The sequence below is a fragment of the Oryctolagus cuniculus genome, chromosome 6, assembly GCF_964237555.1.
Source record: "Oryctolagus cuniculus chromosome 6, mOryCun1.1, whole genome shotgun sequence".
Lineage (NCBI taxonomy): Eukaryota > Metazoa > Chordata > Mammalia > Lagomorpha > Leporidae > Oryctolagus > Oryctolagus cuniculus.
In genome coordinates this window covers 121,147,535-121,166,699 of record NC_091437.1, presented here as the reverse complement: position 1 = coordinate 121,166,699, position 19,165 = coordinate 121,147,535, and the positions used below count along the sequence as shown (strand labels likewise).

The 19,165-nt window shown below is 39.5% G+C and overlaps 1 long non-coding RNA gene across 5 annotated transcripts in view; it reads right to left on the bottom strand.

Annotated features, from left to right (window-relative positions):
• LOC103348092 (uncharacterized) overlaps positions 1-19,165 on the bottom strand; it is a 558,105-nt gene that overhangs the window by 131,286 nt on the left and 407,654 nt on the right. Inside the window, exon 4 of one of the 5 annotated variants that reach the window (XR_011389241.1) lies at positions 17,405-17,470. The exons of the other annotated variants lie outside the window; for them this stretch is intronic. This is a non-coding gene — a long non-coding RNA (uncharacterized lncRNA). The remainder of the gene's footprint in view (positions 1-17,404; positions 17,471-19,165) is intronic. 5 annotated transcript variants of the gene reach the window in all.

The window sequence follows — 19,165 nt, the reverse complement described above, 5'->3', positions numbered from 1 at the left end:
CAACATATACTCAGAGTTGTTTATTCATTTTTGTTTCATCAATGCCAGACCCAGGCCATTGAACACAGTATATGCTCAACACTGGAAATGGATTTTCCATCACCACCCACCCACCGTGGAGCTATGCAAACTAATGCTTCATGGAGCAGAAATAACCTCTTCCTGCAAGTCATATCTAAATTAAAGATTCACAAGAAAAATTAATGACTGCTGTGGTTTCTAAGCATAAATTTTGGTATGGTTTGCTATGCAGCAATAGCTAACCAGAAGAACCACAGAAAGCACAGATGGCCAGTATGAACCCATTCTAATTGTGTATCCCTGGGCTCAGCCCCTGGAAAATGCAAATCAGGATATCTCACTCATGGATCAGACCAGTGGACAAACATGAAGATGTTATGACTACTCCTAGATTACCATAATGACAGGGAATTCCCACCTCAAAGGAATCAGCCTGTGTAGAACTTTAGAAACAGTAAAGCATCTGAAGCATTTATAAATTGATTCATAAATCAATTAGATACTTAAAGGAGTCAACCTGCCTGAATCATTAGCCTAATCTGTACTTATTTTTTGTATTTAAAATACATTTATCTTATTTCAAAACACAAAGGAAGAGAGACAGAGAGAGAGAACCCATCAGATGGTTCACTCCCCAAATGCTTACAACATTTAGGGCTGGGCCAATCTGATTAATTTGAAGGAAGCTACTGTTGAAGTACAAATGACAAGAACATAAAAATATAGTAAGAAAAAATGTAGTAAGAATTAGTTTTTCTAGAGCACAGATAGCAAATCAAGTGCCAACTCTGACCACATGCCCCAGTGTTGAGAAGGAAGACTGTAAACCGTGGCAAAGAGTACCTTGATATTCTAGTGATGTCAGCCATGAGTACAAAAGTGAGGCATGCAGCTGCCAAGCCCAGATGTCTGCTATCACAGCCGTAGGACTTGGGGCCAATAGATTTAGATTTCACGAATTCCACAGAATAGAAAACCTAGTTCTGTGAAATGGTATAAAAGTAGTTTCAGGGGTCAGGGTGTTCTGTAAACTGTAATTCTGACTAAGCAACTACACGTGGTTCCAATGAAGAAGAAATGGATGAAATGATCTAAAAATTAATGGCTACACAGAGAACTTTACAAGCAGCTTAAAGTCAAAAAGGAATGCACAAAAGATAAATGTAAAGGTATATAATAACCAAGAATCCAGAAACAAATGCAGCAAGAATGTAGTCCAAGTGACTAATGCTGGGAATAAGCTGAAACTTGCAAATATGGAAAAAGCACAGAGATTGTGTGTGTGTGTGTGTGTGTGTGTGTGTAGCGAGAACAATAAAGGATAGAATTATAATTTTATAGGTAATAAAGGCAGCAAAACTTGTAAGACATCCATTTCCTACAACAACAATTGATCTTTCAATGAGAGAGGATGAAATAGATACTGGAAAAAGAAAAGTGAAAATGAAGGCTAGTGCCTGCCTGGTAGTGGTCAGAAGGAAACCAGGTGTCCAAGGTGTTCAGGGATTCCACTTAGAAAATTCACTAGCTTTTATTAGTTATCACTGTGGCATAATTAATATGGGAGAGAACTTAGAAGAATGTAAATATTTTAAAATGAGAATATTAAATATGCAAAGTATAAATCAATGAGATTGATGTCAGTTTAAGGCAAGATTCTAAAATATATCATGAAAAGGAGTTAGTATGAGTCTTCGTAGGGAATGCCTTGCTGGAAAAACCTCATTTTGTCATAGAGTGTCTAGAGTAATACATCAAGGGGACACATTGCATAGTGCAGCTGAGTTGTATTGCACTTCTCAACAGTCTCTCAACACAACCTTGAAGACAAAACAAGATACATGCATGGTTAGATGGATTCATAACTGGTTTGATGATAGCTCTTGTTATCTCCCTGAGTATTTTTTATTATTTTTATAGCACACAGGAGGGTTCTATTCAACTCTATCACACTAAATATTTTATTAACAATATGCTGGTCACAGTATGAGTGATTAGAAGCTTAGAAAACATCTTAATACCACACAGATTTTGCATAACAAATAAACTAATATGATGAGGTGACTGGGGTACAGTTTAATGGGTGCACATGTATGATCCTGTGTTCCAAAAAGCCCGCTGAATAAGAAAGATGTAATCCGGGTTGACTGTAAACTTTCAGTGGTGAGGGATGAAACTACAGACACTGCCTAGTCTTGGGTTTCTTAAAACCTAAAAAATATGTACCTCAAATTTGAGAATCAAGGGTTCTTTGATTTAGAAACCATCTACTTTCTTTGTTCTCAGAGAGCCAGATAGCCTCCCTGGAACTTTTTACTCTAAATACCTCTTTTGAACACAGGAAAAGATATATGAATGGAGATAATGTTCCAGATTGATCTTGATTAATCAAGATTTGGAGACATTTTTACTGTATTTTTAAACTCCTATTTTAAAAATGTGGATGAATGTTTCCAAAATTAATTAAAGATGCCACAGGTAGCAGTAAATGAGGCTCAAGAATCACAATAATCAAGAGAATTGGATTAAGATAATTACTGAAATTCCCACAATTCTTTATTTGATGTCTCACCAAAAGCATGTAAGTCATTACATCATTATTAATGAGATTTCTTTTTTCTTAATTAACTGATTAAAGTAATTATTTATAGGGACAGGCATTATGGCATAACAGATTAGGTCACTGCTTGGGAAACTCACATTCCATATCAGCTATTCCATTTCCTATCTAGTGTCCTGCTAATCTGCACAAAGTATTTGAGTCTTTGCCATCCATGTAGCAGACCAGATGACCTGGATGGTGTTCCTGGCTCCTGGCTTCAGTCTGACCCAACTCTGTCTGTTGTGGACATTTGGGGAGTGAAACAGTTGGATGAAAGATACCTCCCTCTTTCTCTCTGTTGCTTTGCCTTTCAAAATAAATAATCTTTTTTAAAATTAATTATTTTAAGTAGCATGTATGTTATAGAAAACAAAAGTCAAAAAGAATAAAATAAGACACAAGTCCTTTAAAGGAAGCATTGTATGTGCTTCCAGATTTTTCATGCATGCTTTGTATATGCATACATGTATATATGTGTATAAAGAGATGTATTTTAGGGGCTGGTGGTGTGGTGGGTAAAACCTCCACTTGCAGTGCCAGCATCCCATATGGGTACTGGTTTGAGTCCTGGATGTTCCACTTCCAAACCAGTCCTCTGCTAGCCCTGGGAAAGCAGTAGAAGATGGCCCAAGTACTTAGGCCCCTGTACCCACATAGGAGACCCAGAAGAAGCTCCTGGATCCTGGCTTTGGACTGGCCCAGCTCAGGCCATTACAGCCATTTAGGGAGTGAACCAACAAAAGGAAGATATCTATTTCTCTCTCTCTCTCTCTCTGCCTCTAACTCGCTGCAATGCTGTCTTTCAAATAAATAAATATTTTTTAAAAAAGGTTTCTCACTCATTAAAAAAGTATTTTAATCCAAAATCAGATCATATCACAATGCTATTTTTTTAAAGTTATATAAACAAAATTTATTAGAATTTAGGAAATCTAGCTTTCCATTCTTATTCTTAATTATATGAACTGTTTTTATTTCTTTCTTTTTTTAAACTTTTATTTAATGAATATAAATTTCCAAAGTACAGCTTATGGATTACAATGGCTTCCCCCCCATAACTTCCCTCCTACCCGCAACCCTCCCCTTTCCCTCTCCCTCCCCACTTCCATTCACATCAAGATTCATTTTCAATTCTCTTTATATACAGAAGATCAGTTTAGCATATATTAAGTAAAGATTTCAACAGTTTGCACCCACATAGAAACACAAAGTGAAAACTACTGTTTGAGTACTAGTTATAGCATTAAATCACAATGTACAGCAATGCTATTTTGTAATACTTTTTCAGTTGCCAGTCTCCACCTTTTCACACTAATAAATGTTTACTAATCTAGTTATGAATTTCCTTATTTGAGCAAATATGTTGTTTAGGGGTGAGTGGTTCAGTCCAGGTCTGATCCAGGACTACATACTACATCTGGTTGCTCTTCCAATCTAACACAGCACCCCATCCAACTGTATTTTATGACATTCACTTGTAGAGCTGTTTTCCTGCCGCTAAAGGCTTAAAGGATTCAGGCTAAACTTTTTTGGCTTGAACACATCATTGATGATGTAGTGTATCACAACAGAAACACAAACTATCTGGTTGTCTAATAAGAAGGCTGATTTTTTTAATAGAGGAGATTGGTGGATAATAAAATGGTTTTGCACTGGGAAAAGTACACTATTAAGCCAACAAGAAAAATGGAAAGTTTGAATACAAAATACAGTGCTTAAGAGAGAGAAGAAAGTGGTTGGAGGATTATACAACTTAAAAGTGAGGCACAGAATCAGATCTTACATCTCTCCTTCCTCTGTGCTTTCCGTGATATGTCAGACACCAAACAGAAGAATCTTCTCCGATTTATCACTGGAAGTAATGCTCCCTGACAATAGAAAAAGTCCAAGAAGAACTAGGGAGACAACAGCTTTCTCACTCTGTCTACCCAACTTATAAAAAGGCATCATTGACAACTGGGCGAAGTGGGGGCGGATTCCAAGATGGTGGTATACCAAAAGGACTATCTGCGTGACATGGAGCAAAATAGATAGTTAAAAAGGAGAGGGGATACATGCCAGAAATGGAACCATGGAAATTTCACAATGGGAAGTACAGGAGACCAACAGAGACTAAGCAGGTCCACATTGAAGGAGCAAATAAGAAAAGGAAGTGGCAGAGGTGCAGAATGAGGAGGTTGGTGCCAGCCCCTAGAGGACCAGGTTATATGGGAAATCATGGGTCCACAGAGCTGCATATAGTAGCAGGAGGGGGAGCTTGGTGAACTGCATTTGAAGTTCCATGTGGGAATAAAAAGAAGGTCATAGAGGAAAAACAGAGAGGTCAGGTACCCCCTATGCATCTACATCCCCCCACCCACCAACCAGACCTGCAGCCTGCTGGGAGAAGCCATATTGTTTGTTTACATTTTCAAATGTAAGGAGGGGACTGCTGCTTTTGCCTCCCATGCACCAGGCAACCAATTGCAGGGACAACTCACCACACCCTCCACCCAGGAATGAGGACCACAACATTTCAGAATAATTTCTTCCCCACAATGCAAGCTGCACAACAAGAAGTCCTGAATATCAAAAACTCAAGCTTGTTCCAGCCACCAGTGAGAAGTAAGCTGAACTCCAGTATGCAGGTGCTTCGACTTGCCATGCACAGACACATAGCAGCTCATATGAGAGGGAAACCACACCACAAGCACAAAGACACAAATTAAAGAGAAAAGCAACTATAAAAAAAACACACACAAATGCCAGAAAACAAAGGAAAAACCCTAAGTAAGAATAAGGAAGACACTATGATCCCCCAAAGGAACACTACACTAGAACTCTTCAATAATGGAAGGTGAAGATGAAGAGATCGATGTGCCAGAAATGTAATTCAGGAAATTAATCATCAGATTACTTAGAAGCAATCAGAAGCAAATTCATGATCTATATGAAAAGCATGTCCACGAAATTGAGATGTTAAAGAGAAGTCAGAATGAAATACTAGAAATGAAGATTCAACAGATCAAATAAGAAATGCAGTGGGAAGCCTTAACAATAGAATAGGTGAGACAAAAGAAAGAATATCAGAACCAGAAGGCAAATTTCTAGAAATACTACAGTCAGACCAAATAAAAGAAGTAGAAATTAGAAAACTAAAAAATACAATTGGAGATCTACAAGATTCTAACAAACAACACAACATACAATCCTAGGAATTCTGGAAGGCATAGAAAGAGAGAGAGGTTTAGATTCGAAGGATTAGAAGGATTAGAAGGCCTTCTTAATGAAATAACAGAAAACTTCCCAATCTGGACAAAGAGACATCCAAGTACAGGAAATACACAGAACTCCCAACAGACAGGACCAGAAAAGATCTTTACCACAAAACACTGCAGTAAAACTCCCCACAGTAAAGCATAAAGAAAAGATCTTGAAATGTGCATGAGAGAAACACCAAATCACATTCAGAGGAAATCCAATTAGACTCATTGCAGACTTCTCATCAGAAACTCTACAGGCAAGAAGAGAATGGCGAGACATACTCCAAGTCCTAAAAGAAAATAAAACTGTCAACCCAGAATACTGTACCCTGCAAAGTTCTCATTTATGAATGAAGGAGAAATACAGATCTTCCACAACAAGAAGAACTTGAAATTGTAACTACTTACCCAGCCCTACAAAAAACGCTCAAAGATGTACTACACACAGAAACAGGAACATCATTATGAAAGAAGATGAACACAGAAAATGACGCAGCAAAAGCACAAAAGAAACCCAAAATACAACATTACGACTATTTGTGGAAACATGGCAGTGCAAAGTTGGCACTTAAGAATAGTCACCCTGGGGGCTGGTGCTGTGGTGCAGCAGTATAACGCCCTGGCCTGAAGCGCTGGTATCCCATATGGGCACTGGTTCAAGTCCCAGCTGCTCCACTTCCAATCTAGCTCTCTGCCATGGCCTGGGAAAGTATTAGAAGATGGCCCAGGTCCTTGGGCCCCTGCACCCACGTGGGAGACCTGGAAGAAGCTCCTGGATCCTGGCTTCAGATCGGCACAACTCCACCTGTTGTCGCCAATTGGGGAGTGAACCATCAGGATGGAAGGCCTGACTCCTCTCCTCTCTTCTCTTCTCTTCTCCTCTCCTCTCCTCTTCTCTCCTCTCCTCTCCTCTTCCCTCCCCTCCCCTCCTCCCTCTCCCTCTCCCTCTCCTCTCCCTCCCCCCTCTCTGTATAACTCTGACTTTCAAATAAAATATATAAACCTTACAAAAAATAGTCACCCTGAATGTAAATGGTCTCAACTCCTCAGTTAAAAGACACAGACTGGCTGAATGAATTAACAAAGAAAAACCCATCTATTTGCTGCCTACAAGAAACATATCTTACCAATAAAGATGCAAACAGGCTGAAAGTGAAAGTAGAAAAAGATAATCCATGCTAACAGAAACCAAAAAAGAGCTGATGTGACCAACCTAATACCAGACAAAATAAACTTTAACACAAAAACTATTAAAAGATACAAAGAAGGACACTATTAAATGATTAAAGGATCAATTCAACAGGATGATTTGACTATTATAAATGTATATGCACCTAATTACAGGGCATCTGGCTATCTAAAAGAAATGTCAAAGGATTTAAATGGAGATACAGACTCAAACACAACAGTAATGGGGGAATTCAATACCACACATTCAGCAATGTACAGATCAACCACACAGAAAATCAAAAAGGAAAAACAGAGTTTATAGACCAAATAGACATAGCAGATATTTACAGAGCCTTCCATGCTACAGCCACAGAACACACATTTTTCTAACAAATGTATGGAACTTTCTCTAGGATTGACCACGTGCTAAGCCATAAGGCAAGTCTAGCAAATTCAAAAAAATTGAAATCATACCATGCATCTTCTGGGACCACAATGCAATGCAGCTGCAAATTAGAAACTCAGAAATCTCCAGAACATATATAAACACATCACAATACCAGATTTGAAGACATACTACAAGGTCATTACAATCAAAACAGCCTGGTACTGGTACAAAAATGGATGAATATACCAATGGCACAGAAGAGAAATGCTAGAAATCAATCCAAGCATTTACAACCAACATATATCAACCAACGAACTAAAACCAATCCCTAGATCAAGGACAGCTCTTAAACAAATGGTACTGGGAAAACTGGATTTCTACATGCAGAAGTATGAAGCAGGACCCCTACTTTACACCTTACACAAAAATCCATTCAAGATGGATTAAAGACCTAAACCTATGACTTGATACAGTCAAATTATTAGAGAACATTGGCAAAACCCTGCAAGACATTGGCACTGGCAAACAGTTCCTGGAAAAGACCCCAGAGGCACAGGCAGCCAAAACCAAAATTAATAACTGGGATTACATCAAATTGAGAAGCTTCTGCACTGCAAAAGAAACAATCAGGAAAGTGAAGAGGCAACTGACAGAATGGGATAAATTATTTGCAAACTATGCAACTATTAAAGGATTAATAACCGGAATCTACAAAGAGATCAAGAAACTCCAGAACAAAACAAACAACCCTGTTAAGAAATGGACAAAGGACTTAAACAGACATTTTTCAAAAGAGGAAATCCAAATGGCCAACAGACACATGAAAAAATGTTCAGGATCACGAGGCATCAGAGAAATGCAAGTCAAACCCACAATGAAGTTTCACCTCACCCTACTTAGACTGTCTTTCATACAGAAATTAACAAACAATAAATGCTGGAGAGGATGTGGGGGGAAAGTACTCTAATCCATTGTTAGTAGGAATGTAAACTGGCAAAACCAGTATGGAAGACAGTATGGAGATACCTCAGAAATCTGAATATAGTCCTACCATATGACTCAGCCATCCTACTCCTGGGAATTTACCCACGGGAAATGAAACCAACAAATAAAAGAGTTATCTGCACCCCCTTGTTTATTGTAGCTCAATTCACAATCACTAAGACATGGAATCAACCTAAATGCCTGTCAACAGAAGACTGAATAAAGAAATTATGGGATATGTACTCTATGGAATAATATACAGTGGTTAAAAAAATTAAAATCCCGTCTTTTGCAACAAAATGGACGAACCTAGAAAACATCATACTTAGTGAAATAAGCCAGTCCCAAAGGGACAAATACCATATGTTCTCCCTGACCTGTGTAACTAACAGAGCACCTAAAAGGAAACCTATAGAAGTGAAATTGAGACTTTGAGAAGCAGTGACTTGAACAGCCCTGGTCTCGACTGTCAAGGAACAGTTTTTTTTTTTTCTTTTTGAATACCATTGGTTGAACTCTTTACTTAACATTGAATTAATTATATATGTATACAATCATGTAAATAATAGATCACAGTAAGAGTGTAAATAAGAGAAGGAGGGGACCGGCACTGTGGTGCAGTGGGTTAAAGCCCTGGCCTGAAGTGCTGGAATCCCATGTGGGCACAAGTTCTAATACTGGCTGCAACTCTTCTGATCCAGCTCTGTGCTATGACCTGGAAAATCAGAAGATGGCCCAAGTCCTTGGGCCCCTGCACCCATGTGGGAGACCTTGAAAAATCTCCTGGCTCCTGGTTTGGGATTGGTGCAGCTCCAGCCATTGCAGCCATCTGGGGACTGAACCATCAGATGGAAGACCTCTCTCTCTCTGTCTTGACCTCTCTCTGTAACTCTTTCAAATAAATAAAATAAATCTTTAAAAAATTTAAATAAATAAGAGAGGGAGGAGTTGTATAGTTCCGTATACATTCCTACAGGCATACTTCTATGGGTATGGCTAAAAATTTGTCATGTTACTCCAAATCCCATTAATCTGGGTTGTAATAATGCCATCGTAAATGTTAAAGTGTTCATAGTAAGTGTTAAATTGATCATACAGATAGGATTAAGTGTTAAAAGGATCAGATAAATAAGACCAAGTGTCTGGTAATAATAATACATAGAATTAAAAAGGAAATAAAGTTCCAACATGGGAAGCAGCCCACACAGCAGACTCATAGAATGACAAATGCCCTAAAAAGCACTCTGGCCTCAGAATCAGCCCTTAAGGCATTCTGGTTTGGCTGAAAAGCCCATGAGAGCATTTTAGGCATGGAAAACCAAGACACTGTGCCAAAAATAATGTCCCACATGAAGGATCTCTGTGATTGGGATCCCAATGAAAATAAGGGACCATCAAATAAAGATGTACTTTTTTCTGAAGGGAGGAGAAATCTTCCACTTTGATTATGGGCTTGTATAAATACTGACAGAAATTGTGGACTCAAAAAGATTCCATAGCCTTGGCAGGTCATGTCAAGGGCCTCGGGTCATCAATGATGTCATACATCAGAGTGTTAATTGTTAAATTAACAACAGGAGTCACTGGGCACTTGCTTCCCATGTAGGACCTCTGTCTTCAATGAGTTGTACTATGAGAATTAACTGTAAAACTTGTTCTCAAATGGTTTTTATATTTTGCATGTATATGTCCAAATTGTTGAAATATTTCCTTAGTATAAAGTTAGTTTTCTGTGTACAAAATTAATTGAAAATGAAAAAAAGGCATCATTGACTTTTTAAAATGAATTTTTCCTTGATAGAACCAAGAATCTGATTTAAATTGTAAAATACTTGCCATGTAAACCTATGGCAGAGTGAGCTCAGAGAACCCAAATTGAGGTTTTCTGTTTTACATTCAGGCATTTGTTCTGTCAGACAAAAATTATTTTCTCTAAAATATCAGAAAAGTTCAGAGGAGGTTATAGAAGATGGTCCTCTAATCCATTCTCAAGCCTGTAAACAGCCATAAGCCGCAGTTCCAGCAGCTCCCCCAGTGGTCTAGGTCAGGACCTAGTGTGTGTAGAAAAATGGGCCCCATATGGCCTGAGCTGAGCTGGGACCAGCATCTCCACTCAGTTGGACGTTTTACCTACAGTGATCTCAGTTGCTGACATGGGTTAATAGCAATAGATACAGGAAGCCAAGAGAAAGAATGCTGCTATTTGATCTAAAAGAAAAAAATAAGGTAATGGTTTCAGGGAGGAGGTAAGTAAAGATAAAGTCATGGAAGTTGCTTTGCTGTGTTGTGAAGAGCAAGAAAAGCCCACATGTGTAATGACTGGCTCAAAGAAGAGATGGGAAGCAACATTCCTGGAGGCACAGAGACAGATACCTCACATTAGGATCAGGGAATAGAAAGCTGAGTGTGCATGAAGTTGGATGGGCACTTGAAATCGAAACAGCCAAAGAGATTTCCTTTTCTTAGAAGTTTTGCACTGAATATCACTCAGCTTTATTTCCAACTGACTTTTTCTATCTGCTCAGCCTGTTGTGACTGAGCCAAACTGTCATTTATTTTTTTTTTCACAATAAGAGGAAAGAGATCCCTGTCACTACAAGGTTCATCAATCTGTAGACGGAGGCCCAGAGTCTCTAGAGACACCAGGAAGCATTTTAAAGACATGCATGTGCTGAGTGTTGTCCCAAGTTAATGAGACAGATCCACTCCTGCACCCAAAGAGCTCATGTCTCGAATCTATATAGCCCCTAGTCACTCATGCATCTGTCCAGAAGGTATTTCCTGGGTCTAGGAAAGGATATTGAAAACTGTGGGTTAACTATGAAAGAATTTTTGAAATACTTTCAATGCAGTGGGATAATATTGTTCAAAATTCAAAGAATTTTTTTCTCATCAATATTCTCCTCTACATGGCCTTGTCTAAATATGATCAGAGTCGGTGAACTCAGGGGGCTTCCATAGCCTTGGCAGCTCATGAAAAGAGCCTAGGGTGATTACTGAGGCCATAAACAAGAGTGTCAATTTGTTAAGTCAACAACAGGAGTCACTGTGCACTTACTCCTCATGTAGGATCTCTGTCCTTAGTGTGCTGTATATTGTGATTTAATGCTATAACTAGTACTCAAACAGTATTTTTCACTTTATGTTTCTGTGTGGGAGCAAACTGTTGAAATCTTTACTTAATGTATGCTAAACTGATCTTCTGTATATAAAGAAAATCAAAAATGAATCTTGATGTGAATGGAAGGGGAGAGGGAGTGGGAAAGGGGAGGGTTGCAGCTGGGAGGGACGTTATGGTAGGGAAGCCATTGTAATCCATAAGCTGTACTTTGGAAATTTATATTCATTAAATAAAAGTTAAAAAAAATATTCTCCTCTATATTATTGCCACACAAGCAGATGATCCTGGGCTCATTGAAGCAGGGGGAAAATATGAGAGACAGAAAAGCCAGTGGATTCTTTCTAGTCTTGTTTACAAAAGTCAGCTCTTAGAGCAATCAGAATGTGTCTATGTGTAGATAAATACTTAAGAGAAATAACTGTTCCCCAAATGAAACAAACATGAAATAGGTGAGGAGGTAAGGAGAAAGAGGTGAGTGGACCACTTGACAGGAATAGAATGTTGTGACAAATGACTGTTGATGGGGGCTTGTGTGAGCACTCAGGAGCCATGTGAGAGCTGAGTCATCATCTAGGAATGTTCATCCTTCCACACAGTGAGCATTCTCTCTGCTCCAGGGTCCAGGTTAGCTGACACTATAGAGGGCTGCACCTTGCTTGCACCTAACACTTCTGCAAATCATCAAACAGAAGTGATGCCAATCTATTCCTGAAGAAAGCACTCCCTTGTCATTTCCCAGGACACCTATTAGACTTGAAAACAACTATGAGAATAATAGTGTTGAGTTGGAAAGTCTCCAGGACCCAAACTAGTGCCAATGAAAGTTAGCTCAAGAACCCTTCTGAGGCAGGATGGTGACAAAAAGAGGGATTAATGGGGATCATTAAATTAAGAACTTAAGTTCTGGTACAATGTAAATTATACAATGAGCTTGGTAGGACCCGTAATCTAGAAGCAAACCCCCTTCCCTCCTTCCCTCCCTCCCTCCCTCCTTCCCTCCCTCCCCCCCGCCTCTGCTTTAACATTATTTAGAATCAGCATTACAGAGTAATACAACAGGACAGAAATCAATCTAGTCTAATGGTGGGGACTCCTACTGGGTATGAGGAGGAGAAAAAGAAGTTTAGAGACCTGTAAAACCAATTAGAATGTATGGTTCTGGGCTAGGTGTAATAGCAAAGCAGTGAATATACTGTTTATTGTGAAGTCTTCCAGTCTACTGACCCAAATGTTAAACGGAACTAAAAGAAAACATACAGGCATCTTGAAATATTGACCAGGACCCACAACCAGGGCTGAATTAGTAATATTTCATAACTGGTATGACAGTCATTAATCAAGCTGGCATATTAGTTTTCAAGGCCCATGACAACAAATTACTTCAAACATGATCGACTGAAAAATAGAAATTAATTCTCCCATCATTCTAGAAGATAGTAGAAGTCCAAAAGATGTTTTCAGGGCCATGTTCACTCTAAAGGCTCTGGGAAAGTATCTTTTGCCTGTTCCTAGCTTTTGATGGTTCCCAATAATCCTGTAATTCCTTGGTTTGTAGCTGCTTCACTCTACTCTCTGCTTCCATCATTACATGGCATCCTTTCCTATGTATTTCTTCTGCATCCTCCTCTTTTCTTACAAGAGTACCAATCATTGAATCTAGGGCCCTAATCCAGTATGACTTCATCTTAACTAATTGCATTTGCAAAGGCTCTTTTTCCAAATAATGTCAAATTCTGAGACTGTGGGTAGATCTGAATTTTTCAGGAATGCCATTCAACCTACTACAAACGGACAAAGCAATAGCATTAGAAGAGTTTCTCGAGTTCCTCTGTTGTGCCAAGCTATGCTAGGTGTTTGCTGGGAAAGTCACAGGGGAGGGGCATGGGCTTCCATGAGGTTGTGGGGGCAGTCTAGGGAAAGAGACTTGGGCTGCATTTCATGTAAGATTGGGAGGGGATGTAGGATAGCAACCATTTGCCAATAGTAATTGGAGTTGTTCAACATTTTAATAATTCATAGCTGTACATAAGCTTCAAGCTTACTTTCATACCTATGGAGTCCCAGAAATGCTGGAGATCCATTGGATGCCCCGGAGGTCCAACACTGATGCTTAAAACAGCCCCTTGCCCTTCAATGACAGTAGCATCTTGCACCTGTGCTCTACAGTAGGCTTAAGAGGTATAGGTAGCAGAAAATAATTTCTTAGTTACTCACTTGGTGGGAGACAGAGATTTTTGTTCTGTTTGGAGATGTGGAGAGGTGTTGAAGTAATGAAATGTAGGACTGATATAGAGCAAAGTGGACCTAGTTTCAGTAAACCATTCTAAATTTCAGGGAATAGAATATGGCAAACATTACTTCTCATTTCAGTTATTAGAGCCAGTCAAGGAAAGGAAAAATGATGCCAAGACTCGCCCTCTGATAATCAGGAGACCATGCTTTAACAAGAACAAGAAGTAGTTCCAGGACGGATGAACAGTGATCATGGCAGTTGAGAGGTTGAATAGCATCTCCACAGGAGAGGTTGGAGCTACTTTAAAATCCCTTCAAAAACTGGTTGCCTGGATGAATGAGTCTTACCTTCATCAGTTATTATGAAAGCCCAAGACACTTAAAACCCTCTGGAAGTACCAAAATTCTCCAGGGTAGATCTATGTCAGATAACCCATGACTTTCATTTCTCTCTTCTTAGGACTCTGGGAAGGGGAGAGGGTGAAAATGCCAGAAGTTTAGAGTTAACAGATACATAGAGGGGAAGAAAGTTATTATTATGTGAATATCCTTCTGGGGAAAATCTATGTGTCTTATTTTCATTATGCAATGCTAAAAAGGAATTTCTTGAGGGGAAATGTGGTTTTCAGGGAGGTAGATATACCTGTACTGGAGGTCTAAATCCCAAAGCCATGCTGTGAATTTTAGTACTAATTAAATAAATCCAACCTTTGAAAATTAATCACTTAGGACTCACAGCAGCTTGATGTTACCAAGCAGCACAATGTACTTCACCAAAATCAGTGCACCAGCATCTATGGAAAGAGGCTTGGCTACAAGAATTCAATGTCTTCTTCTCAAGGATAAAAACAGCTGCTTTTCTTTTTAAAATATTGCAGCTTTGACTTGGGGTTTTCCTGACACTTGAGGGGGATGAAGAGAAACGAGCTCATAACATTTTCTTTCTCCATGAGTGTGTGTGGGTTGAATTCAATGCAGGAAATTCCAAGGATAAAATTGAATGAGCTCTGACCTAGAGACAGAAAGGATAATTGCATTTTTTCTGATATTAAAAACATTGAAACTGTGTAAGAAAGGAAAACATGGACAGAGAAGGTATACTGTCAGGCAGTTGCAATAAAACTTGCCGCCAGTCCCATGGGGAGCTTGGAGTTGGGGAGGCAGAGTTGTTCCAAGGGGGACAGAAGGGGAGCAGTACTTTGTCCTCTCCAATGAATGGTCACTAGCCCTCAAGAAGCAGCATAATCCTGATTGGACGACTCTCTTAAGAGTTACCTCTCCAGGAACAACACTCTGCCTCCAAATCTCATGGTTTCCCACTTTCCTACCCTTGTTTCTCACCTCTATCCACCTTCTGACTACCCTCACACACACACTTCAGTAAATGTATCAGCATCTGATTAATGGTTTTCCAACTCTTGCTTTCTGGCTATAAAAGTCCCCATGCCCCCATCATTTAGCCAATAAAAAGAGATAACGTCAAGGGTTTCTCAAATCATGGTGGGGGCATGGGAGGATAAGAAAAACTGGGTGTAGGGGCAGGGGCAATGCCAATTAGCATTTTTAAAAAGTATTTCACCACTTGTATCTGTTATCAACAAACTTGATCCCATGACATCCTAAAGGAATCCTCTCAAAAGATCCTTGTACCCATAATTCTGTCCTGAGAGAGAAATAAGTCACAGACTCAGGCCCTAGTGATCTTTCGGTATAAGGAGGCACTAAATTTTTTAAGAAATGTAACAATAATAGATAAAGGGTTTTTTTTTTCCTGTTTATTTCACACCAGAGAGGATAGATTTAGGAGCCATTAACTCTGGAGTTCATTCATAGAAGTCTTAAATGAGCACAGGATAGTTGAGGTGGGCATGCTAGCTATGTCTCTCCACTAAAGGTCTCAGCTCCTATGAGAGGAATCTCTCCTTATAGCCTAAGTGTCCCTAAGTATTCATAAATTCTCCCTCCTATCTCATTTCAAGCTCATGAATACCATTCCTAGTGGCCACAAACACCATGTGCTACCTTTTGGCTTTTTCTAAATTTGCCCACATATTTGTATGTAATATCTGTATTAAATTCTCATCGAATTTCACAATTCCAATGCAACTGATCCATTCTTCCCAAACTCCCAGAACCAATTAGAAACCTGTTCTCCCACTCAACATAGCGAGGCCGGCGCCGTGGCTCAATAGGCTAATCCTCTGCCTAGCGGCGCCAGCACACCGGGTTCTAGTCCCGGTCGGGGCGCCGGATTCTGTCCTGGTTGCCCCTCTTCCAGGCCAGCTCTCTGCTGTGGCCTGGGAAGGCAGTGGAGGATGGCCCAAGTGCTTGGGCCCTGCACCCCATGGGAGACCAGGATAAGCACCTGGCTCCTGCCTTCGGATCAGTGCAGTGCACCGGCTGCAGCGTGCTGGCCGTGCCGGCCATTGAAGGGTGAACAATGGCAAAAGGCAAAAGGAAGACCTTTCTCTCTCTCTCTCTCTCTCTCTCTCTCTCACTGTCCACTCTGCCTGTCAAAAAAAAAAAAAAAGTAGTGGACTCTATAAGCGAGGACTACACCTATCTTTCATTGGCCATGTTTGTTACTATTCACCTGAGCATCTGACCATTACTGGGCTAAACAAGGTAAATGTCAACACTTTTGCTGAGAATAATAAAACAAAGATGTTCACTATTTGCTGCTGGATGAAAATCACAAAGACCTAAAACTTGAAGATGCTGGTAGATATCTTGCAACTACAAGGGCATGCCAGAAAATAGAACCAATACCTGGGAAGTAAAATAGAAAAGTATATACAAATGTAATAGGGAGAAAAAAATGACCACTAGAGATCTACTTGTCCTAATCTCCCAAATCTATGATTGATAAGGTTTCATGCAATGGGTAATTAACATTGCTAATCAGCTGACTTGAGATGGGGAAATTTATCTAGATTATCTGGGTGGGCCCAATGTGGTCTGAAGGGTCCTCTGTAAGTGAAGAGGGAGAAAAGAAGGATTAGGAAGATGAAGAGAAAAATCAGTTCCACATTATAGGCTTTGAAGATAGAGAAATGGGGCCTAAGGTCCAGGCTTGAAGGTAACCTTCAGGAGTGGGGAATGTCTAACCCACATGCCATACAAGGCCTGTAAAATCATTTGGTCTGGCCCTGCCAAGGCATCTGCAGGTGAGATTCGAAAGTGAATAAAATCTATAGCAGGCTAATTTTTAAGCTGATACTTTTGTATGGCTTGAAAATAATGTTATAAATGTCCAAATGGCCCTTGGCAGAAAAAAAGGTTCCCCACCCCTGCAAAGGAAAGCAAAACAAATTCTCAGAGTCTTCAGAAGGAACACAATCCTGCTGACATCTTGGTTTTAGTCCAATAAGACCCTTTTCAGATTTGTGAGCTCCAGAATCTTAAGAGAATACATCTTGACTATTTTAACTCAGTGGAATTTTTGGTAATTTGTTACAGCAGTTAAGAAATTAAAACTGATTAGGATCAACTTTGCTTGATATCACTAAACTATAAGAATCTTAATACACTAAAAAATCACATAATGTATGGGTAACAAATGAACTTCCTACTGATGGGTATCTTCTCACTGATCATGCTTCCCCATGATGCACTTTCAAAATTATGGCTAAACAAGGTTTTACCTGAATGACGGAAGAAGTGATCCATTGTAGAACAGTAGCAGGAATATTGAGAATGTGAGGAGCTTACTGTGTGGAAAAAGAGAGATGCAAAAATATATCCAAAAGCAAAGACAAGTAATAAGAATTTGGAAAAAGGATATATGAGGGATGTTACAAATCATCTTGGATAATATGAGTATTACATGCCATTTTAGAATAATATAATGACTATTAATATAAGTATTAATGTTGATTAATTTTCTTACCAATATAATTAGAATCATTTTTGTAGGACAGCTATCACTCTATCTCACTGATGAGCACATGGAAGATTAGAGGGGTTATGCAACTTGTCCAAGTGTATGGACCGTTAATGAGTGACACCTTAGATTCAAGTATAGCCTCCCTGGCTCCCAAGTCTGTGGACTTAACCATTGGGTTACATACTGGCTATATCAGCAAAACTCACCAAACTTCAAACTTCCAACTATCAAATCTTCACTTGCACACAGAGTTCATTGATAATTGTGTTTTCCATATTTTGTCTGCTAGGTTGATTAAAGAAGTGCATACGTGTTATTGAAAGAAACTTTGACTGAAGGGTTTGACCTCTTTCTTTCCTGGCCAGTTTTGTTCTTTAGGCTGTGTGGCCTTGAACATGTCATTTCATTTACCTGGATTTCAATATAGCATCCTTTCAAGGTTACTCACTCTGACATTCTTTCAAGCTTCTGTATCCTTCATATTTTTTGATATAGCAAAGCAGAGGAACTTGAACTCTGGGATGAAGTATTTATACTTCAGGGTAGGTGACAGGGGACAGGATCACAAACAGGGACATGAAAAACTGTCTGAAATTAATTATTCAACAATTGGGTATAAATATGAACGGGTAGATGCCAGAGACTTTAATTCACTGAAATAATAATGTGGAACAAAGAAAACTGTTGTAGCACCTCTGTATACCTGGAGGCTCTCCCTTCCCACTTGGACTACAATGCTTTGACGTGTGCTAAGGGACTGTGAGTCTCTGGGAAAGGTTTCATGTTGAAATTTTGGCCTTTAGCCACCGGGGAAGAAAGACAAAGCTGGCATTGGCACTACCTGTTGGCAGCCAGGAGCAGCTCTCAGGTTGAGGAGTGAGTCACAGGCTAGGTGGAGAAGGCATAGAAAGTAGAGGGTGCAAGGGTAGATTCCTGGGAGCTGTGAACAAAGACACCAAGGCAGGAAGCCAAGAGTATCACTCCTACTCGTGAGGGAATTGCAGGGAGAGAGTAACAGCATGGCAAGCGTTCTCCGGGCTGTGGCTTCTAAGCCAAACTCTTCTTCTGTTTCACAGTTGAGAATAAATACAATCCTGAAAATAGTCCAAGGAAATAAAAAGCTTGGACAAATGGGAAGATTTGTGACTGTCCTTATTACTCTGCTTTTGTCTTCACTATAATCAGTGCTCCATGGCCTCTTCATGCCTCTAATAAGTGGACTTGCTGTGAACACACAAAACCATGAATCTAGTCCAATAAATCTGAGGGGCTGCTTGATACCTCATCACAACCACCTTCTGCTAATTAATGTGAACATCTGTGAAGAAACACTGAAACACTTGTAGAGGAAAAAGAAGTAGCAAAGGGATGGGAGGAAAATTTGAGCTTATGTTTAAGTCACCAGCCAAGTATAATGAAATGCAAAATCATGTTAGTAGTAAGGACATATAAGAAGCAGTGGATTTGGGAGTAAAATGCCATAGTGGGGCAATTATCACCTATTTTCCATCAAGAAGTT